The following is a 7861-nucleotide window of genomic DNA, read 5'->3' as shown; positions in this document are numbered from 1 at the left end:
CTCGACAGTGCTGTTTTATAAGAGGAACATTTTCTCTGTCCTTTGCCTGGAACTTCCTATTTTGAGCGTTCCGTAGTTGTATCCAGCATCTGAAGGAAAAACTAATCCGTACAATCCATGCTTTGCATATTGTGATCTGGCATCTCACACAATGTGTAGCAAGAGCTTGAAAATACACCGTGCAGTTTGAAAGAAAGGGACTGATGAAAGTAGAGGTTAGTGGCTATAACATCTCCAGAAATAAGAAGTACCTTGTTACTACACACAAACCATTGTCTTTTCTCATTAACACTCTTTCTTATTTTGAGACTTTAAAGAAAGTATTTCTCATAGCAAAGCCTATGGTGTTCTTCCTTTTATCTGGGGACTATCTACCATTCATTTTAACCTTCAGTTTAAGATGTCCCTCTGCCACATGGAAAGGCCAGCTCTTCTGGCATTAGGGCTGCTTACTTTCGTGGTTTGTTTAATTATGCATTATGGGAAAATAGTTTGTAACTTGTAAGGATCGTGCAAGATAAGAACATAAGCCATAAATCAGATAGAGTAATGTCTGGGAGACCAAGACCTTTGTTAAATAATTTTGCAGGATCCTAGAGTAGATGGGACCACATTACACATATGGGTGGGATTTTTTTTTTACTGTTACTTCTTTACTTTGCTCCAGTAAATAAAGCCTTCTTTCTTTTAAATACCCACAGTCAACCACAATGGGACAAAAAATTGGTTCTACTCTGGTGATATAACACAACTGGCTATGTTGTCTAGGAAGTCCTCATTGAACCTTTCATGGCACAAACTTTTTCACCTTTATTCTATATGGAAAGAAATTGTTCTCTCCCTAAGTTATAGCCATTCCCTGTAAATACTTTTGCCATTTTATTATCTGGCATTGATTTTCATGCAACCACCAGCCACTGTGATTATCTCTGGCTTTTTAGATGGAACATTCATAATACTATTGGTCAAAAGTCATCCTTCAGCTATTCGACTTTTCCCATTTTAATTATTTTTTCCAGTGAAAAGAAAAAAAGGTAGAAGAAGATGGTAGGAAAACAAGAGGAAGGTAAGAACTTCTGTGCATATACAAACCCTCATAACATTCTGCAAAAGAGACAAAGGAATTGCATAACAAAAGCCTTGTGGTGTGTATCCTTTGTCAGACAGGAAGCGTGTAAATGTTCAAAATAAAGTCAAATGTAGATTTCAAACCTATTGATGTTAACAATCTTTGTATTTTACAACATACAGTAAAGAGTTCTGGCCTTACCTGAACACTACATCCATTATATACATCCTGCCTACATATGTTTTAAACAATATCTTTACAATTTACTAGTAATTTCAGAGAAAGTTGGTCATTGAATAGGAAGAATAGATTGTGAGTGTTTGTATGTTCTAAGATCTTGTCCTATTATCTAAATAATGTTAGTCAGAGTTGTACAGTTTGAACCCTATAGATTGCTTGCTGTTTGTAAATGCTATAAATGTAGTTGCAGATTCAATTGTTGTAGCCTATTTTTTCATCTATGGACTTGGGCAAAAAAGACTTAAAGAGTCAAAATAGATGTGTTGAACTATTTTGTCACTGGATTTTGATGGCTTGGACTAAGGGCTATAAATTCAGGGGATGGGAAGCTCTGTGGGGCATGTGGTTTTAATTTTTCTATTCTAAATCAAGATACTAGAGTTAATAAAGCAATTACTAAAGCAAAATGAGGACATTCTTCAAACTGCCAGTAGTTAATTCACATATCTTGTCTGCTACTTGAAGACTAGGTTCTATGGGCAGATCTTCATTTATTTTATTTATTTTAATTCCATTTATATCCCGCCCTTCTCCGAAGACTCAGGGCGGCTTACAAGCTTAGCAGTAGCCTTCATTCTATGTATATGCCTGCTTGTTAGGGCTTTCACACACACCCCAAGCGGCATTATTACAAAGTCAGCTTAATTGCCCCCAACAATCTGGGTCCTCATTTTACCTACCTCGGAAGGATGGAAGGCTGAGTCAACCTTGAGCCTGGTGGGACTCGAACCTGCACTAATTGCAGGCAGCTGGTGTTACTTAACCAATTTTCACATGTGTGAAAGATGCACTTGAGAGATAGCACATGCTCTCCTATGGCTGCAGATGCTGCCTGTTAGTCTATGACTCTGAGAAACCTCCATTTTCTAGACCTCAAGACAAGAAATTTACACCCAGTGGATCAAATTACCAGAGGACTTACATCTTTTGTACAATGACATTGTCATGCAAATGTCATAAGTTGTTGTAATGATATACTTCTGCATTTTGTGGGTGTTTGTGAATAATGGATATCACATAACTGGTTCATTACAAGGAGGCTTACTTAAACTCTGGGAGGTTTCACTATAATGTATAACAGGAAAAATATGGATCTGAAAATATTACTTATATCTATGTACTACCAGATTTGTATTTGTATTTTATTTTTAATACTACTACAGTGTTAAAATACAGCAGTGAAAAAAGCAAGATCCCAAACAATATATGAAATGTATAAATTTTATCCATGACTTGTCAATGGTGGCAGACAGAAAATAAAATCTGAAGAGTAGTCTCCAAGCCACCTTCATGAAGGGCGAAAATATGGGTTTCCAACAAGCACCTAAAAGATGTTATAGAATTTGGGTTCAGGGAATTCCAGAGTATAGGAAAGCTGACCCACCATGATCCCAAATAAGGTAATCTCCAGTTCTCAGTTTATGCAGGACAATGTCCCCTATTTTGCTTGGCAATTGATCAGAAGTTCTGTAATAGCAAAAATGAATCCTCAATCCCAAGATGTTTCTTTCTCTGACCTATTAGGCTTCAAATTGAATTTGTTTCAGTAGTTATTGTGTTTAAAATATTTCAGTATATACTACTTGATCCAAGGTTTTATGAAACAAAAAAATGGAATCTGGTCAAACGACAAGAGATACCAATAAAACCTGATTTATATCACCATCATTTACATCATACAGGTTCTGCTCTTTGTCTGACAAAGAGGACAGTTTTCTAGCACATGGCCTGGAAGAGACCAGAATAATGCACATACCATATCATGAATTTGTTCCTAACAATTAGTTCAAATTGCATTTAACCAATGACCAGACATTTTAATCCAGAATTGAAAATTTTTCCCAAACTTATTTAAAGATCATGGTGGTAGTGTCATAATGTTACTGATGGGTTAGGCTCAACATTTTCAGTTGTTCCTTTTTCCTTTTAATGTTTTTGAAAAGTAGAACACAAAATTTATCTAAAATGTTTCTCAAAATTAATCTCCATTGTACTCCCACTCCTAACTCTTCACTTCCTCCCCCACCCTAAACTGCAATTATTTTACAGAAAAAGTAGATGGAGAATAGAGAATTCATTTCAGTTGTAAAATCCTTAAGCAACTAAACTGACACAATCTGGAAATAAGAATAGGCAGTCTTTTGGAAGCTCAATGGTTAAGGTAAAGGCTTTTAGTTAGACTCAAGTCACAATGACTGCGTGGACACAATAATGTTGTTTTCCTGGCAATAAGTAAAAGTGGTTTTTTCCCCACCACTGCCTAATTCTGAGGTAGCTTCCTAATCTAGAATACAGATCTGGGATTTCCTAGAGACCTAGGCCATCCTAGTACTAATCAACTAAATTCAGTTTTATTGTTGTTATTGTTTTTTTTTAGATCAGCCAGGTTTGGCTATATGCTGCAATAAATGTTTAGTGGGACAAGAAAAACAGCCAAACAGCCCCAAAGGGTGAGGATACTATAAGGCTATAGAATTTTATATTTCTTTGTGTCTGTACATCTCTGTCTCTCTCTGTCTCTCTCTGTCTCTCTCTCTCTCTGTCTCTCTGTCTCTGTCTCTGTCTCTCTCTCTCTCTCTCTCTCTCTCTCTCTCTCTCTCTCTCTCTCTCTCTCTCTCTCTCTCTCTCCATGCCTGCATTGAATAAAATATTTGGCTGATTAGCTGGCACCCTCATCAGGAGAAACATTTTATTGTAGGCTCAATATGTATGTTGTGATATATTAAGAACTATGGAGCTTCTGCTTTAAAACCAAAATGAAAAATGTAACCCTATAGAATCATACCTTGTTCCTCTCCATAATTTTAACTTTCTTCACTTTGAGACATAATAGGCGATGTGGCCATGCTTCTTTTATAATCTATTTGTGATGGAATAATAAAATATCCGCTGTAATGACACAAAAGTGAAGAAGAAATTTTGGGGAAGTAAAGAGGAAAATCTTTGACACAGAACTACCCCTTTTAAAAAAAAATAGTAGTCGCATGCTCTTTTTAACATTATTTTTTCCAAGAAGTGAGATAAAATATTTGATATTTGATAAAATAGGTTCAAACCCTTACATTCATAAGGAAGGTCCTGAAAAGGTCACTATTGGCTAGTCTCAACTTCTCTTTGTATTATTGTAAAGTATGTGATCAAATCATTGATCACTATGAACAGTGGTTGTTGCCAACTTTTGACAGTGCAGTCCTTGTAGTGGCCTTTGCTGTTTGGACAAAATGTAGCTGACAACTCTCTTGCATTTGGGGGAGGAGGAAGATGTAGTTGCTGGTAATTGCAAGAATGCTACAATTTTTCTGCCACTACTGTCTTCATCTGGGTAGTAAGAGGAGATGATAAAGGAGGCTGGTAGAATAAGAGAGGTATCGGTTCAGAATCACAGTTGATATAGAATATCAGGACTGGTGGAACTGCTGGTACCAGTATGCTGAGGGGTTACTCCACTATGATACTGAGTATAAAGCACTAAGCATGAAGATGATAGAGCAAATAGGACACATGTGTATTCTGCAAGCCATCAAGCTTATTATTTAGTACAAGGTGGTGCTCTTAAATTTATTTATATTTATTTATTAAATTTAAATACTGCCCATCTCATTGTCAAGTGACTCTGGGCAGCTATGAAATCCAGAGATCAATAAACCAATAACTTTTAATTCATTCTACTCACAGAAATTTTGATGCATAGTACTAACAGGGCCATTCAAGTTGCTGAAAAGACATGCAGAGAGATTATCTATATGAAAAGACACAATAGAAAAGGGTGTGGGGCAAAACTGGTGTCTTCCAAATTGGACTACACTTTTTCCTATCTGGCTCCTACTGTTTGGAATTGACTCGCCCTTAGATTACATCTGGAATCTGATCTCTTGATGTATATCTTTATAAATGCGGAAGTTTTCTGTACTTAAAAAAAGGATAAAACTAGGCTAGAAATTCCTTAACCAAAAGTCCGCAGAAAAGACTGAAGTTAAGTCCCTTTATAATCAATGGAGATTCACATTTCTTTTCAAAGTATGACAGGTGGAGTAGGCTATCAACACATCTGTTGCTATACAGAGAGCCTTGGTATATGTTGTGACAGGGTGCTGAATCTCACTTTCAGGTTTTTTCTCATGAAGAGTCTTGTATGCATGGACATAATAATAATAATAAATAAACCTTTATTGTCAAAGTACAACATGTGTACATTGAGATTAGCTGAGCCTCCCCCCATGCTCTCTCCCCCCAACACACAGTGACAACAAACCCTCCATCCTACCACAACATGTGAACCAACTACACCACACACCGGCCTCCCAAGTCAATTCTGCATAGGTTCACAGAGATTACTGTATATCCCATTTAAAAGCCTAACAGCCCATGGATAAAAGCTATTTTTCAGCCTGTTGGTACTCCTATATCTCCTACTGGATGGTAGGAGAGTAAAGAGATACCATCCAGGGTGTGAGTCATCCCTGAGAATCTTCCTCACTCTTCCAAGGCAACGAGCCCTGGCGATGTCATCCAGTGGTGTCAGGGGACAGCCCACAATGTCTTGTGCTGTGCTCACCACCCTCTGTAATACTTTCCTGTCCGCGGCTGTCAGACCAGCATACCATACATTGTTTGCAAGTTTCTGTCAGTCCATGGACAAATAAGGAAGAGTTTCCCAGTGCAAGTTCTATGAATATGTAAAGAAAAGCCTGATAAAGGCTTTAGGTTGTGTGATTCTATATTCTCTTCACATCTGCTTTCCTACTGATCATTAAGGATATTAAGAATGGAGATAGCAATCAAGGGACTCCCTCTTTGTTCCTCTTTTTCTCTGTCCCTCCTTTCCCTTAGCTGGAAGACTAGTCTCTCCTGTAACGGGCTCTGAGAATAACCTTGGGAGATAGGAGGAATCACTGGGCCCTAGGTTATGGTCTGAGAAGAAGAGATGTGTGTGTGTGTGTGTGTGTGTGTGTGTGTGTGTGTATACAAAGCATCTCAGAAGGGACTCTCTGGAAAGTAAAGGCAGGGGGAGATGGGAATTACATATTATAGTATGTAATTCCTCAATCAATTTTCTTTTGTCCTTTTGGGCCTTACACATTTTTCTCTGGTTACATTTAGTGGGTTTGTTCTGTTCACACTAATATGCTTACTAGTGAATGAAGTGGTAAGTTGCAACCAGGATTTCCTCAACATTTTTCTTCCACATTCCAGAAGGTATAGGGCAGGGGTAGGCAACCTTGGCTCTTTTGTGACTCATGGACTTCAACTCCCAGAATTCCTGAGTCAGCCTAGCTGACTCAGGAATTCTGGGAGTTGAAGTCCATGAGTCATAAAAGAGCCGAGGTTGCCTATCCCTGGTATAGGAGTTTAATATACAAATAAGCACACATATGAATTGCGTACGATTTCTTCCTGCCAGGAAATTGACTGACTGAATCTTTCAATTGAGAATCATGAGTCTGTGTTTAAGTTCACAATCTTTTCTCCTCCTTCAAAGTGTTCATCTTCATAGGACCTTAAGAGCATATTTAATTCCCTACACAATCCCCAGTCTAAAATCTTGCAAAATAAAAGTCAGCTGTAGCTTCAAAAAAATTAACTACACCTATCTAATTTTACTTGAAATTATTTTCCACAGAAACTGTACTCATTATTTAATTCATAGGTGTGCAGCTAACATAAAAGTTGCCTAGATGTTTGCTGAATTGTGCCCAGAATACCAAATGTAGTTCTGTAAAATTAAAACTTTGGGAGTGTCTTATACAACCTCTCCGAAAGATGCTTCTAAACAATAACTGTTATGTGACAGAAAGGAGTAAATGTGTTAAACATACAGAATAAATTTCAACTGAAATTAAATGATATACTAAATTCAGCTTTAGTTTTTTGTGTCCCTCTTTGCTTTTGGTCCCATTTACTTTTTAATCATTCCCCATAATATGCGACTAAAAGATCAGAGGTGAGTCTCATTCCAAATAAGAACAGAGCCATACTGCCAGAGAATATTGTACTGCAGAGTGGGACCAGGACACATGCCATTTCTGATCATCAGGATATTAACTTCATCACAGTCTATCTACATAAATCCCAAACTGCCATTCAGGAGCAGGTTTGTTTTTTCCTGTTATGGACAAAGGGCACATAGTGCAGTCTAATGCATATCACTGTTAGTCACTAATTTTTGAAGCAAACTTAGGTGTAACCAAAATATGCCTTAATACAATGGCCTTCTCCCATTAAATGTATCAATTCTCATACTTATCAACATTTTGCATGAGTCAAAAAATTTAGTATTATCAACCTCAATTTTTTGATTTAAAAAATTGTTACAGGATTGAACTAGTAACAATTGCACACTGATCAAAACTTGGATAGAAGTTCTAACTTTTTAAAAGTTTTTTATTCAGAGTATCATAATATAAAATACAAATGAAAACAAAGAAGTAGGGAAATGGGAGAGGAAGAAATGAGGAAAGAGAAGTATTGGACCAGCGGGAAAGAGAATATAAAACATCAACCTCCAACTTTTTTTCAGCACAGTAAAATACAAAAAAAAGAATTGCAACCTCC

The sequence above is a fragment of the Vipera ursinii genome (assembly GCF_947247035.1).
Source record: "Vipera ursinii genome assembly, chromosome: 2".
Taxonomy (NCBI): Eukaryota; Metazoa; Chordata; class Lepidosauria; order Squamata; family Viperidae; genus Vipera; species Vipera ursinii.
The sequence above is the reverse complement of the archived record's forward strand: the minus strand, read 5'-3'. Positions refer to the sequence as shown.